This window comes from Gorilla gorilla, chromosome 3, assembly GCF_029281585.2.
Source record: "Gorilla gorilla gorilla isolate KB3781 chromosome 3, NHGRI_mGorGor1-v2.1_pri, whole genome shotgun sequence".
Taxonomy (NCBI): Eukaryota; Metazoa; Chordata; class Mammalia; order Primates; family Hominidae; genus Gorilla; species Gorilla gorilla.
Window position 1 is genome coordinate 44,554,791 of NC_073227.2, and position 20,210 is coordinate 44,575,000.

Consider the following 20,210-nt stretch of genomic DNA (forward strand, 5'->3'; position numbering starts at 1 on the left):
CTTCTAAGCAAATTATTGAAGGTGCAGTTTGGCTTCTATTGAATGCTAACAGTAAAGTATGAGAGAGAGAAAAGCACTTAAAGATGGATTTCTTAATCAAAAGGGAAAGGAGGAAAATATCACCTTTATCAATGAGAAAGGCTATATTGGAGAACATTCCTTCACATCTGTGATAGAAGTGGATTCAACACCACATGTCAGTCTAAGGACAACTTTCCCCTCAGTCTCAGGCAGCATTAAACAATGGATGCCTCTTACGTGGAAGCTGGATGCTATGAAAGTTATGTTGGCTGGACGTGGTGGCTTAGGACTTTAATTCTAGCACTTTGAGAGGCCGAGGTGGGTGGATTGCCTGAGCTCAGGAGTTCGACACCAGCCTGGGCAACATGGTGAAACCCTGTTTCTACTAAAATACTAAAAATTAGCCAGGCGCGGTGGCACTCACCTGTCGTCCCAGCTACTGGGGAGGCTGGGGCAGGAGAGTCGCTTGAACCCAGGAGGTGGAGGTTGCAGTGAGCCATGAGCCAAGATGGTGCCACTGCATTCTAGCCTGGGCAACAGAACAAGACCCCGTCTCAAAAAAAGAAAAAAAAAGTTATGTCATGGAGATGCTGACAACACCACTATGTTCAGGTAGTCAGGGTCCCCAAAAAAGAAGAGTATGAGCTACGCATCCACATTTCCTCTCCCAAACTTACTAATAAAATAAGCTACTTCTCAACTTCTAAAGCAAGGAAGCTACTCCTGTCTCTGAAGCATAGAGAGGCCAAGAATATTACTCCAGGTGGTGTACCTTCAGGTAGAAGCATCTCAAGGGAAAGGCAGCTCCCCTTCCTCCCAAAAGGTTTATACTTTGGTATATTCTGTTATTACAGCTACTAGGCAGCATTCTGGGTTTTTTCTGCCTATTTAAATTGCTATAGTAGTGAGCTCTTTCTATAACTTCCATAACTTCATTTGGAAAACCCTTTTCATCCCTTTTTGTTCATTGAAACTTGATCAATGTTTAATGTTCTGTCATCTAAATTGCATGAGACTCTCTCTCCTTTCTCCTGCCCCCAAGAATCTCTGTTTCACCAAAACAAATGCCTATAGCTTAGTCAAGGGCATGGAGCAAGAAGTGGGTGAGCAGATTTTGGCATCAGGCAAACAGGACTGCAAATCCTGGCCCTGCCACTCATTAGCTATGAAAAATGAGGTAAAGAAATAAAAATTTTAAGTTCTGTTTTCCTCATCTGTAAAATAGAGTTGTATTAGTTTTCTTTGATCCTATAACAAATAGTCACAAATTTAGGGGCTTAAGACAATACAATTTATTGTCTTAGCAGTTCCAGATGTCAGAAATCTAAAATGAATCTCACATACAGAAATCAAGGAATGGACAGGGCTGTATTTCTTCCAGAGGCTCTAGGAGATGATTTGTTTCCTTGCTTTTTCCAGCTTTTGGAGACCATCTGTCTTCCTTTACTACTGGCCCCTTCCTCCTTCAAAGTTCATTATTCCAACCTCCACTTTTACTATCATCTCCTTTTTTAAACTTTGACCTTCCCTCTTATAAGGACCCTTATGATTACCTTAGACCCATCTGGATAATTCAGGAAAATCTCCCCATTTTTTGATTCTTAACTTAATCACACTAACAATGTTCCTTTTTGCCATGGGGCCGGGGGGGGGGGGGGTGCGCGGAACACCATATTTACAGATTTTGGAGATGAGACTGTGGACTTCTTTAGGGGTTAGCCTAAAATGAGGATTATAATAGTATCATTTATACGCTTATTACAAAGGTTAAATGAGATAGTGCCTAAAAGAAGTGTATAATATAGTAATCTTTCAATTAATATTATTATTTTAACTTTCTTAATTTATTTTTAATTGACAAGTAAAATTGTATAAATTTATTGTGCACAACATATTGTTTTGAAATATGTATACATTGTGGAATGGCTAAATTGAGCTAATTAACTTACATTACTTTGCATACTTATTTTTTGGTAGTAAGAAGAATTAAAATCTACTCTCTTAGCAAAAACTTTGAAGACTACAGTATGTTGTTATTAACGGTAGTCACCACGTTTTACAATAGATCTCTTGAACTTCTTCCTCCTATCTAACTAAAATTTTGACCAATATCTCCCACCACCCTGACTCCAGTCCCTGGTAACTGACATTCTACTCTATACTTCCCTGAGTTCAACATTATCAGATTCCTTATATAAGTGAGATCATACAGTATGTGTCTTTCTGTGTCTGGTTTATTTCACTCATTGCAATCTCCTCCGAGTTCATTCATGTTTCAAAAGTGACAGGGTTTCCTTCTTTTTTAAGGTAATATTACTATTTTTAAGAGTCTTGCTGCTGCTGTTGTTTGAAACCACAAAGAATAAATAATTTGAGTCACATAATTCAACATTTCATTTTATACTGTAATATACTGCGTGATTACATTTAATTTGCTTTAGTGTTGTCCAGCGAATATTAGTCATTCCTCTTCAGAAACTCTTTTCCAGAATTTTAGGGAATACCTGGACTTCCATAGTAGGAAGTCACCATGGAAGGAATTCTACCAAGAGAGGAATTTCTATGTGAAATTTCCAGTCTCTTTTTCTGCTGAGGTGAAGGCACATGGTTTAGGCTCTGCCAATCAGATGCATCTGTGCTGAATGTTGAATCAGAAGATAATGAGGTCCAAATGGAAGCTCTGTGTGGGAACCATTTCTGTGAAGCTGATGGCAACCCATCTAGTTTCCAGAGAAACAGGGCAAGAGGTTCAGGCTGAAGAATCCACAGCGCATCACCCTCAGGACTCTAGCCACAAGCCACAGTGTCTGGCCCTGTGGTAGCAGTAGCATCTCCCCACAAACAATACTTCAGTGTGATCTGTGGCACAGTTTCTGGTTTCACAGCCCCCAACCTTGGCATCTCAGGAAATTAGGAAGGGTATCTGATATCCTGCTTAAAACAGATAAATATTGTTTCTTCAAAAACTACAAACTCAGACATTTTAATCTTTACTATTAACGTGATTTATCTCTGAGGGAAGAGATTCTACATTTTTCTTTGTATCTTCTGTATAGCCTAAAAGGTGATTATATAGAATATTAATGGAAATTAAATGCTGGGAGCTTGGAAGTGGATAATATAAAATTGGATCTTCTCTTGGTACCAGTAAGCAAATATAACCCAAATTACAACAAGACACTTTTCTAGATGGCAATATCAGAATATGACCAAGTCAAGGTAAAGTTAACAAAAATCAATATGAACATACAATTGCCAAGGTTAGACTCAAAGCCAAGTGAAACTTGATTATGTCTGGGCTTGCAATACAGAAATGGGTTCAAAAGTGTAAAGTAAACGGGTTCCAGAAAGAGAAAAGATACATTACGATGTGGCATTCCCTAAAGCCAGTGCTTTTCCTCTGCATGGCAATCAAATCCTACCTTAGCTGAAGTAGGAAGGGACTATTGAGTGCTTTGGATAAAGTGGCCCCACTTGTGTTATTTTGAGAAATAATCAGTTAAGTGTCCTTTCTTATGATGTTACAAGTTAAGAGGTTCAAGTTATTGATTTAGGGTATTTCAAATGGCACAATATGAAAGCAGGAAATTTCTTTCTACTTTCGCTAGAACATATTTTTCAAAATGTCACTATAAGGTGACATCACCTAACGGCCTACTTCTTACTTTGCTGAATAACATAGAAGTGTTTAAAATACATTCAGTAGAATATGGCTTTTAAACATAGAAGTGTTTAAAATACATTCAGTGAAAGTCCTGATGTTATGCCTATTTTATGCTGCATCATTCAGATCTTTTCTGCTCCCATTTAACACTGGCTTCTGGTTTATTAACACACCTTAATTTTAAGAGAATGGACATTATAACCTGTGTACTAATTAGGAAAAAAATTATGCAACAGAGTTGGTTAGAAATATTATTTAAACTTGGAGAGAAAAGATTTATTTTGAAGAATAACATACCAACTTTGTCCTCACCAGACTTACTTATAAAAATTTGCTAAATTGACCTACCATTAGACCTTAAATTATCTATAGGTAGACACCTGAAATTAACTTTCAATATCAACTTCTCCTTAACCAGAGTGTTGAGGAAAATGGGTTCAAATAGGTGACTTGGTTAATGTTCCATTTCTGCTGTTTTCCTTTTTTCTTCACATCTTTTCCATCTTTTTTTACAGTTTGTTTCCTGTTTTTGTGCATTAGGGGAGGAAGGGAGAAAGGATGAGCGAGGACTTTCATACTGTTTCTGCAACAAGCCATGCAAATTAGTTATTGTTTCTAATATGGAGGCTTTAAGCAAATCTTTGTATAAGCCAAAAATTTGAACACCTACCCAGAGGCTTTATGGAAGGAATATATACAGGTCTCCTTAAGAGTTGAAGGAGTTACATTCTGAAAAGAAGGAGTAAATATAACTATCATCTGGGGAAAAGGCACGTCAAGGTCATGAACAAACACCTTGGGATTATTTGCCTGCGTATTTGTGGGTGATGTGGCTGAAGAAATGAGTTGATTATGGGGATTAAGGCATTGAAATTACTTTCCCTCATCCCTTTCCCCATTTTCTTAACCAGAAGACTAGGTTATGTGTAGAAGACACAGAATACATAATAAGGCATGAAGATTCAGTATGCACGAAGTCAAGAACCAAGGCTGTAAATTCAGATAAGCCTGGGTTAGAATATTAGACATAACACTTCCTAGTTAAGAAATTTGGGATAAATAATTTCACCTCTGTGCCTCACTTTTAATATCTATAAAATGAGGATGATAATAGTAACTTTAGACTGCGTAATCACTACTTAACATTTTAAATAAATATATGGAAGGTATTATCTTGCTAGAGAAGTAACAATCATAAAAGACACTCAAGTATGAGCAAATGGTGTTGGAGTAACTCCCAGTGCATCTTCTGTTTCAGTAATCCAGTTTTGTTCTTTTCCTTCTTCAGCAGCCCCTTTGCAATAAAGCAAGACCATGAGGATTACTGACCAACGGAAGGGACAAAAGCATCGTAGAGTAGAAGAGAGTACCACATGGAGAAACATTCAACCATCATGAAGAGGAAGTTGACAGCCTTTCCTCTACTGCTTACAGATACCCATGGAGAAATCAATAGTGTAGTGAAAAAAACAGACACTAGTTAACTGGTTTCTTTCTTTGAGTAAAAGGCTGGAATTCTTTAAGGTGTGTTACAAATAAAAAACTCCAGGGTAACAAACTTGCTATTCATTCATTGAGGGTATTTACCTGGAAAGTCCACCATTAAGCTACATGTTCAGCCTGGTGCCATACCCAAAAAGACACAAGAAAGTAGGTTAGAAATGGCTGAAGGAGGTGACTACATAGGTGTTGAGTGCCAGTCTTCTCAGATACTTCATGGAATGAGAGTATCCAGAAGTTACTGAGTCCTCCCTAGTGGGCTTTAGTGTGCTGGCTGGAAAACTCGTCAGAGATAACCACCATGAAATATGAAGTGACCCTGGAGCAAAGGCCATCACACTTCCCAAACTTGGATTGCAAGAGAGTCATTGCCGTAACTTGGGGCATCCGAAGTACCAGTCAAAGCAAAAATGGGGTGCCTAGTCAGAGAGAGATGGCCAAGTTCCCTGGAAAAGCACCATGTCTTGCCCTTCTCAAAGAGAACAGACCATGAGTAAATGAATCATGGACGCTTCAGCAGAAAGTGCATTAACAACAGAGGCTAAATCACAGAGACATGCCAAGTCTCCTGAGGTAGAAGAAGATGGCACACAGAGGTCAGCCCCGTACCCAATGCTATGAAGTTATACATACTTCTCCCTATATTCAGACACGGGATTTTGTAAATGAGGATGAGCTGAGGCAGCCCTCAAGCGAGGAAAAATAAGCTTGATAAGGAGTTTAAATTTTGAGATGACTGAATATTTACTGGAAAGAAACTGTTGTAAACTGCATGTGATAAAGTCATGTTTAGTTAGAAATTTTAAGTACATTTTGTCCATTAAGAAATTGAAGTTCTAGCACAAAAGGAGATGGATGATGAAAAGTCAATAAAATTGCATTCAATTCTAGTTTATCTTATTCATTTTGATGATAAATGTTTTTAAAAATACCCAATATAGGGCTGGGTGCAGTGGCTCACGTCTGTAATCCCACCACTTTGGGAGGCCGAGGCTGGAGGATCACGAGGTCAGAAGATTGAGACCATCCTGGCTAACACGGTGAAATCCCGTCTATACTAAAAATACCAAAAATTAGCCGGGCGTGATGGCGGGTGCCTGTAGTCCCAGCTACTCGGGAGGCTGAGGCAGGAGAATGGCGTGAACCCGGGAGGCGGAGCTTGCAGTGAGCCGAGATCGTGCCACTGCACTCCAGCCTGGGCGACAGAGCGAGACTCTGTCTCAAAAACAAATAAATAAATAAATAAAAATAAAAATACCCAATATGGAAAGAGGAGTCTATTGGTCAGGAACTTAGAGTGCAGGAGATTGGCACAAAGTCACACTTTGGAGGACTGGCTGGGCTCTCCAGCTGCACTGGTCACTGCAGCAAGCACCAGCGAGGTGGAACGAGAATCTCTGGGTGCTTCCTGAGTGTCTTACATATTGTTAATGAGATGATGGAGCACCTTGAAGAAATCTAGCACACAAAGATCAGGACTGCACCTCCTCTAGCAGAGAAGCAAGGATTTCAGATTGGACAGACTTCTGTGGTGAGAGGGTACAACAGGTACTATCTTAGTGTACTTTATATTGCTTATAACATGATATCTGAAACTGGGTAATTTATAAAGAAAATGAATTAATTTTTTCCATTTTTGGAGGCCACGAAGTCCAAGGTTGAGGATGTGCATCTGGTGAGAGTCTTCTTGCTGGTAGGGAATTTTTTTTTCCTTTTTTTTTTTTTTTTTTTTTGGTGAGACAGAGTCTCGCTCTGTTGCCCAGGCGCTGTCTCAGCTCACTGCAAGCTCCGCCTCCGGGGTTCACGCCATGCTCCTGCCTCAGCCTCCCAATTAGCTGGGACTACAGGCACCTGCCACCACACCCAGCTAATTTTTTGTATTTTCTAGTAGAGACAGGGTTTCACCGTGTTAGCCAGGATGGTCTCGATCTCTTCACCTTGTGATCCGCTCGCCTCAGCCTCCCAAAGTGCTGGGATTACAGGCGTGAGCCACCGCACCAGGCCCTGTTAGGGACTTTTTGCAGCACCCCCTGGTAGCACAGGGCATTACATGCGAAGGGGGCTGAGTATGCTAACATTCTAGCTCAGGTCTCTCTTCCTTTCCTCATAAAGCCATCAGTTCTACTCCCATAGTAAGCCATTAATTTATTAATCCATTAACTATGAATGAATTAATTTATTCATGAGGGCAAAGACCTCATAACCCAATTATCTCTTAAAAGCCCTAATGCTCAATCTTACTACATGGGAGACTAAGTTTCAACATGAGTATGGGAGAGGGCATTTAAACCATAGCATGCACGTGCTAGGAATCAGTTAAGAGTCTAGTTCTCACTATTTCTTGGGGAAAGAAGACACACAAGAATCCAAGAGATATTCTCCATTGTTTGATTTTTGTCTCACTTCCCTCGAAGTCCTCAACTTATTTAATATATTTCATATGTATTTTTCATTTTCTTCCAAATACAAAATCAAATAATAACATACTCCATTTAGCAAACCTAGAATATAATAAAAGAATAGTAAACAGAGTAAAAACACCTAGTATGATTCATTACCTTATGCTATGGTTTGGATGTTAAACCATTTGGATGTTAAAATTTGATCCCCAATATTGGAGGTGGGGATTAATGGGAGGTGTTTGGTCATGGAGCTGGATCCCTCATGGATAGGTTAACATCCTCCCTCAGGGGTGACTATTACTTTCTGCAAAAGCTTGTTGTTAGAAAGAGCCTGGCCCTCCCTGATTTCTCTTTTGCTTCCTTTCTCATCATGTGGTCTCTTGCACACACACACCAGCTGCTCTTTACCTTTGGCCATGAGTGGAAGAAGCTTGAAGCCCTCACCAAATGCAGATGCCAATCTTGAACTTTTCAATTATTAGAACTATGAGTCAAATAAGCCTTTTTTCTTTATACATTGCTCAGCCTCAGGTATTCCTTTATGACAACACTAAGGAATGAGGGCATCCTCATTCCTCATTCCATGAATTCTATTTTACATAACTGAGATCATAATTTGTAGTAATTGTTATGCCATTTAAAAGTCTCATTTCACTGCAAGTCAAAATCACAATGCAATACCACCTTACTCCTGCAATAATGGCCTTAATCAAAAAATAAAATAATAGATATTGGTGTGAATGTGGTGAAGAGAGAACACTTTTACACTGTTGGTCAGAATGTAAACTAGTACAACCACTGTGGAAAACACTATGGAGTTTCCTTAAAGAACTAAAAGTAGATCTACCATTTGATCCAGCAATCCCACTACTAGGTATCTACCCAGAGAAAAAAGAAGTCATTATACAAAAAAGATACTTGCACATGCATGTTTATAGTAGCACAATTTGCAATTGCAGCCCAAATGCCCATCAATCAATGAGTAGATAAAGAAAATGTGGTATATATTTATATACCATGGAATACTACTCAGCTATAAAAAGGAACAAAATAATGGCATTTGCAACAACCTGGATGGAATTGAAGACTAATCTTGTAAGTGAAGTATCTCAGGAATGGAAAACAAACATTGTATGGTCTCATTTATAAGTGGGAGCTAAGCTGTGAGAACTCAAAGACCTAAGAATGATACAATGGGCTTTGGGGACTTAGGGGGAAGTGAGGGAGGGGGTGAGAGATAAAAGACTACACATTGGGTACAGTGTATGCTCCCTGGGTGATGGGTGCACCAAAATCTCAGAAATCACCACTAAAGAACTTTTCCATGTAACCAAACACCACCTGTTCCCTAAAAGCCTATAGAAATAAAAAATAAATTTAAAAAAAGTCATATTTCACTTAACAATATATTATAAACATTTTGTCTTTTTATTTCATTTTATAGGAGGCTTTCCCTTGAGGAGAATTTTTAGAAACAAATTCTAAGACAGAATTTTCCTAGGGTATCAGTGCTTGGGTTTTCCCTAGAATTTCAGAAGCATCAAGCCATGAAGCTGAAGAATAAGTTTAAGAATAGGTTTAAGAATAGGTTCTTAGTTTTGGCCAAACATCAAGATTGAATTAACATTCAAGGATAATATTAATTGAGATGCTTTAATGAGAGACACTAGGGAGGGGACTAGGAAAGGCTGGTAGGGCCATGTGAGCAACATTCAGGTCTCACATATGAGGAAGAGAGAAACAGTTGAGGGAAATGTCCTTGACTGCTATAGAGGAGAGTTGTTGGGCCATCAGAGAAACCCTGGTCAGCCTTAGTTTCTTCCCTTATCCCCTACCTCCCGCCTAATTGGCTGGTAGTAGCACCATGAGTGGCATGTCCTTTGGGCACACCAGGTGATGGATTTTAAAGCTCAGAAGTTTTATCTCAAAGTCAGTTATGGTCCCCATATTTTGGTCTGCCGGGGATATTCTTTTACCCACCAACTGGTCCTTTAGAGCTGAAGAAAGGGCATTTAGGAGTTTCTCACAGATTTCTCACCAGTTCATTTTTGAACCAAATATCCTTTACTTTAGCAAAATCATCAAAATAATCTTTAATGTTGGTTGAAGCCATTATGTAAAAATATAATATTTGGCATACTAAGAGAATTGAGCAATGATAAGTAAAGGCTTGCTTTATATTTAAGACGAGAAGAAAGGTGAGTTTTTGAAGCCCTATTCTAATGGCCCCGACCTTCACCTTTACATTTCAAAAGTTGAAGTACATTTTTACATACTCTCAATCACCTTTGCTTCCCTTCTACAACTTTATCTCAGACATCTTTATTCTTTTCTACACATTTCCTCTATGTTTGAGCAGCTTTTCTGTCCTGCTGGCTTGGTGGCTGCTTGTGTTTGTGTATAATTGTAACTCTTACCTGCAAGCACCTCTTTGAGTCTTTAAAGTCTTCTCAGTGTTTCTGCTGCTGTTGAAGTCTTTTGTTAAGCCATCCAGTGCTACAAAGCAAAAGCTTCTGGGGGTCTGCTGCTGAGAGGCATTACACACTGCATGCTTTTGTGTATAAGGTGATCTGCTCTTTCAAATGACTTTTCTAGTAGAAATAATGTTTTGAAGCCAGAGAAAGGGCATTTAAATTTTTACAGATTTCTGGTTATAGGAATAGTAGTACCAACTTATCTTTGGGAAAAAAAACCTCCTTGACTTTTGGAAAATCATTAAAATGGGTATTTTATTTACAATAATGTTAAAGAAGCAATGTTCCCTTGTTCTTAGGAAGAATTATAAAGCCAAAACTACTCTGAATGCAGTTGGTTGAAACTAAAACTATGGAAGAGTTTTCCTTAGTCATTTAAATATGATATACATTTAGCAGAACTGTGTCCTTGAAGTTTTAAGAATGTTTCTCTAAATGATATAAATACCTAACACTCTCTGAACTCTCTGAATTCTTAACATTCTCTGAACTCTTCTCTCCTTCCTCCTCCCTCCTCCCTCCCTCCCTCCCTCCCTTTCTTCCTTCCTTCTTTCCTTCTTTCTTTCCTTCCTATTTTTACAATATGGCTGTTGTGTTAGTCCAATCATTTTCTCAAAGACATTTTATGAACAGCACATGTCTGTGTAGATAGACCTGATGCTACATGTCTCAAATTTCCCAAAACTAGCTGGTAAAAAGACGGACCAGAATGCTGGGATGTTATTCATGATGCTCATTTTGAATGACTCTCTCAGAATTTAAAAATTTTCCTGTCGTATAATATGATTTTCTTCTCTCAGCCACTTTTCTGCTTCCAAGGAAAGCAATATCTATTCCCACTATCAATCCCTCTGTGGTGGGAAATTAACTGGGTCTTGGAATTGAGAAGTAATAACTGTCATCTAGCTCTAGGTCCAAAGAGACCTGGGAGCCATGGATCTCAGTTAAGATGGAGATTTCCCAGAATCCCTATTGGTGAGAACTGGACAGACTTCCAGCAATCGGAAACTCAAAGATCATTTTTCTAGTTCCATATATACACATTTCCCAACATTGTATTTTCTTATCTAACTTTTGGTAAAGTCCTGTATTAAAGGGCCATTTTCCCTGTTTCTTCTGTATAAACCACTGTTCGTTTTCTCATTTGAACACTTCTTCCAGTTATAAGTTTTGATTTTGGGACTTTGACAGTAATAAATATAGTGTGTGTGTGTGTGTGTGTGTGTGTGTGCATGTGTATACATGTACATATAAATATACCCACTTAATATGTTCTGATTACATAGAATTTCCATTTGTATGTTAAGTTCGGGTATGCAAATCTAAATCCTTCATCTCACTCTCTTTTCCACTCTTGTATCTCAAGATATATATATGCTGGAACAGGTTAGAATACTAAAAAAGAGTATTAATAGATGGTAATATATACAACATGGATTAATACAATAAAACTTTTTTTGTAAATTCAAGATCTAAAGGACCATTCTAACATCTACCTTTTAGTATTGCCTCTTACATAAACATTTATATATTGATTGGTACATAAAAATTGTACATATTTATTGGGTACATATGAGATTTTGATATGTGCATACAATATGTAATTATTAAATCAGGGTATCTAGGATATACATAATCTCAAACATGTATCATTTCTTTGCATTGGGAACATTTAAATATCCCCTTCTAGCTATTTTGCAATATATAATAAATTCCTGTTAGCTGTACTCACACTATTGTGCTATCAAACACTAGAACTTATTTCTTCTATCTAACTGTATGTTTATACCCATTAACCAACTTCTTCTTATTGCCCTCTATCCCCCTCCCAGCCTCTCTGGTAACTATACTTCAGCTCTTTGCCTTCATGACGTCAAATTTATTTTAGCACCCACATATGATTGAGAACAGTAATGTTTATCTTTCTGGGCTTGGATTATTTTACTTAACCCAATGACCTCCAATTCCATCCGTGTCTCTATAAATGACAGGATTTTATCCTTTTTTGCTCATTTTGAGACGGAGTCTCACTCTTTCGCCAGGCTGAAGTGCAATGATATGATCTTGGCTGACTGCAACCTCCGCCTCCCAGGTTCAAGTGATTCTCCTGCCTCAGCCTCCCAAGTAGCTGGGACTAAGCAATGCCAAGCCCAGCTAATGTTTATATTTTTAGTAGAGACGGGGTTTCACCATGGTGGCCAGGATAGTCTCGATCTCTTGACCTTGTGATCCACCCACCTTGGCCTCCCAAAGTGTTGGGATTACAGGCATGAGCCACCGTGCCCAGAAGATTTTGTCCTTTTTTATGGCTGAACAGTATTCCATTGTATATGTATATCATAATCTCTTTAACCCTTCATCCTTGAGGGCAGTTAGATTGACTCCATTATCTTTGCTATTGTGAATAGTATGCAGTAAACATGGGGGTGCAAGTATCCTTTAATATACTAATTTATTCTCCTTTGGACAAATACCCAGTGGTGGAATTGCTGAATCTTACAGCAGTTCTATTTTTTGAGGATCCTTCTGTTTTCCATAGTAGCTAAAGAGTAGAATTGGTGTTAGTTCGTCTTTAAATGTTTAGTAGAATTCAGCAGTGAAGCCATTAGTTCCTGGGCTTTTCTTTGGTGAGAAACTTTTTATTACAGCTTCAATTTTATTACTCATTATTGGTTTGGTGAGGCTTTTAAAAAATATTTTCATAGTTCAATCTTGGTAAATTTTATATGTCCATGAATTTATCCATTTCTTCTAGATTTTCCAATTTGTTGGCATATAATTGTTCATAATAGTCACTAATTATTCATTGTATTTCTCTCATATCAGCTGTAATTTCTTCTCCTTTGTTTCTGATTTTCTTTACTTGGGGCTTCTCTCTTTGTTTATTGGTTGGACTCACTAGTAGTTTATCAATTTTATTTCTCTTTTCAAAAATCCAACTTTTCACTTTGTTGATCCTCTGTGGTTTTTTATTCTCTATTTTATTTATTTCTCCTTTTATCTTTATTATGTATTTATTTGTTTTTTATTTTGGAGACAAGGTCTCTCTTTGTTTCTCAGGCTGGAGTGGTGCAGTGGCATGATCACAGTTCACTGTAGCCTTGACTTCCTGAGCTCAAGCAATCCTCCCACTTCAGGCTCCTGAACAGCAAGGACTGCAGACACATGCCACCACACCCAGAAAACTTTTTGGTTTTTTTTTTCTAGAGATGAGGTTTCACCATGTTGCCCAGGTTGATCTCAAACTCCTGAGTTCAATCAGTTTGCCCATCTTGGCCTCCCAATGTGCTGGGATTACAGGTGTGAGCCACCACGCCCAGCTCATCTTTATTATTTTTTTCTTCTATTAATTTGGATTTTTGTTTGTTCTTGCTTTTCTGATTCTTTGAGGTGCATCATTAAGTTGTTTATTTGAAATCTTTCTACTTTTTAATGTGTTCACTTACTGATATAAACTTCATTCTTAGTGCTGTTTTTGCTGTGTCCATTGGTTTCAGTATTTTATGTTTCCCTTTTATTTTAAAATATATTTTTTTAAATTTTCCTCCTAATTTCTTCATTGGCCCAGCGGTCATTCAGGAGCATGTTGTTCAATTTTTAGGTGTTTGGATAGTTTCTAAAATTCTTGTTATTGATTTTCAGTTTTGTTCTATTGCAATCTGAGAAGATCCTTGATATAATTTGGGCTTTAAAAAATTTGTTAAGACTTGTTTTGTGAGCTCATGTAAGGTCTATCCTAGAAAATGTTCCATATGCTGATGAGAGGAATGTGTACTCTGCAGATGTTGCAAAAACTGTTCTGTGAATGTCATTTGGTCTAAAGTGCATTTATATCCAATGTTTCATTACTTCCTGTATAGATGATCTGTCTGATGTGGAGAGTAGGGTGCTGAAATCACCAATTATTATTTTATTTAAGTCTCTCTCTCCATTTGACCTAATAATATTTGCTTTACATCTGGGTACTGTAGTGTTGGGTAAATATGTATTTATAACTGTTATATTATCTTGCCCTTTATTATTATGTAATGAAATACTTTGTCTCTTTTTGCAGTTTTTGACTTAAAATCTGTTTTATCTCATATAAATATAGGTACTCCTGCTTCCTTTTGGTTTCTGTTTGTGTGGAATATTTTTTTTTCCATCCCTTCACTTTGAGCCTGTATGTGTCTTAGCAAGGGAAGTGAGTTTCTTGTAGGCAATGTATAATTGGGTTATATTTTTCATTCATTCAGCAAGTTTGTATCTTTTAACTGGGGAATTTATTCCATTCACATTGAAGGGTATTATTGATAGATGAGGACTTATTCCTGTGATTTTGTTAATGGTTTTCTGTTTGTTTTGTATAACCTTTGTTTCTTTCTTTATCACTTATTTTCATTGTAGTTTCATGGTTTTATGTGGTGGTAATGCCTGACTCCTTCCTCTTTCTCATTTGCATATCTGCTCTACAACTGAGTTTTATCCTTTTGTATATTTTGTATATCCTTTTGTCCTTCATGCTGGTAGATATCATCCTTTCATTTCCAGATGTAGGACTTCCAAAAGTATTTCCTGAAGGGCCAATCTAATGGTAATAAATTCCCTCAGTTGTTGATGGTCTGCATAAGACTTTATATCTCCTTCATTTTTGAAGAATAATTTTGCTGGGTATAATAGTCTTGACTGACAGGGTTTTTTTTAAGCACTTTGAATATTTCATGCCATTCTGTCTTGGCCTGTAAAGTTTCTTCTGAGGAATTTGCTGTTAGTCTGTTTGGGCTTCCCTTATATATGACTTGACCTTTTTCTCTGGCTGTTTTTAGAAATCTTTCTTTGATATTTGACAGTTTGATTATAATGTGCTTTGGAGAAGACCTTTAGGGTTTTACCTATTTGGGAATTTTCTAGCTTCTGTATCTGGATGTTTATATCTCTTGCTAGATTTGGGAAGTTTTCATTATTTTTTCAAATACATTTTCTAAGCCTTGCCTGTCTCTTCTTCTAGAATTCTCAAAATTTGAATATTTTCACTTTATGGTGGCCTATATATAACTACCATTTATTATGTCTCATGAGTTAATGGGGTTCCTGAGTAGTTTCCAGTATCTAGCTGACAGCTTGTAGGTAGACTTAAAGCTGGCTGTTCTGGCATGGATTCAGAAAGAATGCCTTGGCACTACTGTAGGTGATTTATTTTCTTCTAGCAGTTTAGACTGTACTTATTCACATGGCAGCTGTAGAAATTCAAAATTCAGGTAGGCTTTCTTTATTCTTTTTTATTCTTTGTTTTTCTTCCTACTGGGTTATTTCAAAAGATGTATCTTCAAATTCAGAAATTCCTTCTTCTTTTTGATCTACTCTGTTGTTGAAGCTCTCAATTGTATTTTTTATTTTATTCACTGAGTTCTTCACTTCCAGGATTTCTGTTTTGTTCTTTTTTATAGTGCCTATCTCTTTGTTGAATTTCTCATTTAAACCATTAATTGTTTTCCTGATTTCTTTGTGTTGTTTATGTGTGCTCTATTGTATCTCACTAAGTTTCTTTAATATTATTATTTTGAATTCTTTTTCAGGCATTTAATAGACTTCCTTTTTGTTAGGATCTGTTACTGGAGAATTATTGTATTCCTTTGGGGGTGTCCTGTTTCCTTGCTTTTTTATGTTTCTTGTGTCCTTACTTTGATATCTGCATGCCTGGTATAACAATTACTTCTTCCAATTTTTATGGACTGGAAGGGGAAAGACTTTTTGTAAGGAAAAAATTTTTCCAATAGATGTACTTATAGTGTTAGTTAGATAGGGTGCTTTGGCTTTGTTTCTGGGTAGGTGCAGTAGTGTAGTCTGCATATGATTTCTTCTGCTGTAATTGCTGTTAGTTGTGTCTATAACTTCCTCAGTGGCTTAGGCTGTGGTTGTTAGTGGAGTCTGTGGTGAAGCTTTGCTGGGGACAAGGATGCCAGACACAGATGGTGTTGATGGCAGGCCAGATGTGCCAGTCCTCAGGCCCCCAGGTGGTGCATGCAGGCACTGTCAGTGGTAGGTCCAGCATGGCTGTCCTTAGGCCTTCAAGCACCTTGCTCAGGTGCTAACAGTGGTAGCAGTGACCTGGGAGAGTGATCAGACTCTTGATCCCCTGGATGTCATGTGTTACATCAGATGTGGCAGTAGCAGTGATGCACCAACCTTGAAGCCCCCAGTGGTGCACATGGGTGCCATTGATGGCAGTAGTGGGCTGTTCTACCTTGTCCCCACACTCCTGGGAGGCACACATAGGTGTTGGCAGTAGATGAAGTGGGCCTATTCCCAGACCCCAGGCAGTGCATGCAGGCAGCAGTGGCAGGCCAAGTAGCCTTATCCTCAGGCTCCCAGGAGGCATGTACAGGCACTGGTGATGATGAATGAGGCTGGTCAATCCCCAGGCCCCTGGACAACATGCTTAGGTACCACCAGTGGTGACAGCCGTCAGGGCAAGATACATAAGCATTTTTACAGACATAGTGAATTGAATTGAGGTTATTGCATTGGATGCAGAACTCTGTATATCATGAAGCATGGCCAAAAATGTGTGTTGGGAGAATAGGTCTGGTAATGCTGGGGTGACAGTTTATCCTGTTGAATGTAGTACAGTAGTTCTCAATGTGGATGATTTTTAAATCCCCCAGGGATATTTGGTACTGTCTGGAGACATTTTAATTGTGACCACTGGATTCAGGGAAGCATTGCTACTGGAATCTAGTGGGTAGAAGTGGGATAGGCTGCCAAATGAAACAACCTAAAATGCAAAGAACAGTCCAAACTCCCCCCCAAGGAATTACCCAGCATGAAATGTCAATGGTGGCATAGTTGAGAAATCCTACTTTTGTGCAGCACACCTTACTGCAGAAGTCAGGGAAAAGGAAAAGCACAGCCATGTGCTGAAGAAGATCCAAGATGCTCCTAAATAACACAATCCAAGAATGGTGGAGCCTACCTGTCTCGTAGGAATGTCCCACTTTCCCCTGTTTGTTTATATATTATATAAAGCTGCTTTTCAAAAAGCTAATGTGGTAGTAGTTACTAATAGAAGCCTTAGTGCTGAAGGATAAAATACATACCTCCCACAGAGTTGTCAGACATATATTTCTTCATATTCCTATAATAATTTATCTGGTACTGTTTTGCTTTTGCTCTATCCAAAATCAGATATTACTAAAATAATATTTGACACTTTGATATGAATTAAATGGAAATTATAGTAAAATGTCCAGAGTCTGAGCCCATGTGATGTTTTCTGAAAGTAAACAAATAAAATCATATTTTTCTAATTTAAAGAAAATTTTATTACTCAGGGAATGGTTTAATTAACTGCCATTAATAAATCACAGTAGATTATCTTTTAATTTCTAGTTTAAGATGTGGCAATAGTCAATTTAATTTTTGCTGTGAGGAGTGTGATTCTAGATTTTCCTGTGTCTACATATAGAGGTTAGTGATTATGAGGATGCATCTGTAATGCCAAAAGCCTGGCAAATTCAGTGAAGAGAGAGCCCTGTCAGTGGAAATCTGAGTCTGTCTGGATATTTAACAACAAGCTGAAATGACATCCCTATGTCTGAACTTTTTGTTAAGTTGCTTGACTTGTTTTGACATTTTCATGACATAATATACATTTACAATTTATTTCTAATTAAGATTATCTTTAATATTTGGTTTCTAATCTATTTCAGGGTGAGAAGTAACAATTATGTTAGCAAACAAGGTACTGTTTATTACATGTATTTATCTACTCTGAGTTATAAAAGACAATCCCTGTTTTCATTCATTTTTCAAGTCTTCAAATAATTTGAATTACTGAAGCAGATACTAAATTATTAGGGGAATGAATAAGCTTGTTTTTGGCCAAATTATTAATAGAATTTAGCACCTATGTTGAAAAAAATGTCACCAGAAGTGTCTCACAGCAGAAAAACTTCAAGTTAATACAATTAAAGGGAAAACAATGTATTTTTATTATTATTTGTCTCAATAATATTTAATTACCATGTACTAGTCATTGGCTATTTTGTACAACTAATATTATGGTACTATTTATTTACTGCTATGTGCTGACTTTGTGACAGACATTGAACAACTGTTCTACATGTATCATGTCCTTTAATGCTCACAGTAAGTCAGTTGCAATGATAATATAGTTGAGAACTAAGGTACAAGTATTTAAATGATATTCCCAATCTTACAAAACACGTAAATGGTAAAGCTATTATAAGTGTGGCATAGATAAGTGAGATACTGCTATTAACCTTTAGAAGTGTTCAGGATAACAAGAGTTTGACATATTGTATTAGTGTGTTCTCATGCTGCTAATAGAGACATATCTGAGACTGGGTAATTTATAAAGGAAAGAGGTTTAATGGACTCACAGTTCCACATGGCTGGGGAGGCCTCCCAATCATGGCAGAAAGCGAAGGGGGGGCAAGACACATCTTACATGGCAACAGGCAAGAGAGAGCTTGTGTGGGGGAACTCCCTTATAAAACCATCAGATCTTATGAGACTTACTCACTACCTTGATAACAGCAAGCAAAAGACCCACCCCCATGATTCAATTGCTTCCCACCACATCCCTTCCACAACACATGGGAATTCATGGGAATTATGGGAGCTACAATTCAAGATGAGATTTGGTTGGGAACACAGCCAAACCATATGTCATTTGCCAATTTCCTTACCTTTTCTACTTGCAGAATTTGAATTCACAAAATAGGAGTCCTGGTCAAATTCTGCCACTTACATTCACAAACTCTGGCACTTAACAAGTCTGTTAAATATCCTAAACCAGTTTTCTTATAAGTGAAATGACCAATTTCTCAGGTTTATCGTGGGGGAAAGATGAATCAATGGTTATAAAAACCTTTAGTAATCTGAAGTCTGAAATTGTTACTGTCAGATGCAATAGGCATGATGACACTCTAGCCTGTAAATTAATTAGTGCAGCTCAAATTGAAGAGATGATTAACTTAACACTTACGTTACTATCAGGGTTTAACCACTGGGGAGTGGGGAAATAAAATCCGCTAAGACAAACACATTAAGTAAATATGAATCGATTTTGGTGTCCCTTTCTTCCTCCTTCCCTCCCTCTTTTCCTTATTTCTTTCTTATTCTCAGTATTCAAATTCCGTATATAAATGCAGTTGCTGGGGAACCAACAACTCCAACCACTGGTAGTTTTAAATGGCAACCATTTATCATGTCTCATGAGTTGATGTGGTGCCTGAGCAGTTCTGCTGATCTAGCTGATAACTTGTAGGTGGACTGAAAGCTGGCTGGTCTGGCACGGGTTCAGAAAGAGTGCCTTGGCACTACTCTAGATGGTTTCTTTCTTCTAGCAGTTGAGCCTGTACTTATTCTCATGGCAGGCATAGAAATTCAAAAGAGAGTGAAACCTCTTTTGAAGGTACACAAAACCTGTTGTGCCCCAGGACAGGTCGTCTGCAAGTGTATACAAAACCTGTTGATGTCTAGACTTGAAACTGGCATTTCTGCTATACCCTGTTGAACAAAAGCAAGTCACAAGACCAGCTCAGATTAAAGGGGTAGATCTCATTTTGAAAGGGGGATTTGCAAAGTCTTGTTGCAAAGGGTAGGAATCATGGAGGGGTGGAGAACTGAGGGCATTTTTGCAATCAGTCTCTCAGGCTTCTGTAGTTAGTGTATACACATTTGTCAATTATCTTTCATGGCTATAATCTCCTGTCTACTTTAAATAGTAAGTCAGTCTTTGGCTGAGGTGTCCTTTGGTTTCAGGCACATTCCTCCTTTTTATTACACAGTTAGACTGGTATGAGTCCATTAGCATATTTTTGTTGTTGTATGTACTCTGGGGGATATATAATTATTCATGTTCCCCTTCCAGATTGATATTCACCCCTCTGCACCTCAGGGTATCTCCATAGATAGGCTTGTCCTGGCTGCTTTGAGTGCCAAGGCCTCCTGCATGTAGTGGTTTTCAGTGGTCAGAGTTCTGTGAAATAGATTCAGTGGAAATTTCTCTGAACACTTACTCACTGCTGCTGGACACCAGGGACCAGCCCATGGCCACTTTCTTTTAGAGACCTTGAAGCTAGACTTTGTAGATTAGACTCATTGAGGTGCAGCAAGCTGCAGAGATGTGGCCTTTACTATATC

The 20,210-nt window shown here is 38.0% G+C and overlaps 1 long non-coding RNA gene across 1 annotated transcript in view; it reads right to left on the reverse strand.

Annotated features, from left to right (window-relative positions):
- The window catches only part of LOC115934300 (uncharacterized), a 143,909-nt gene that overhangs the window by 14,886 nt on the left and 108,813 nt on the right, over positions 1–20,210 (reverse strand). The gene's annotated exons all lie outside the window — the stretch shown is intronic.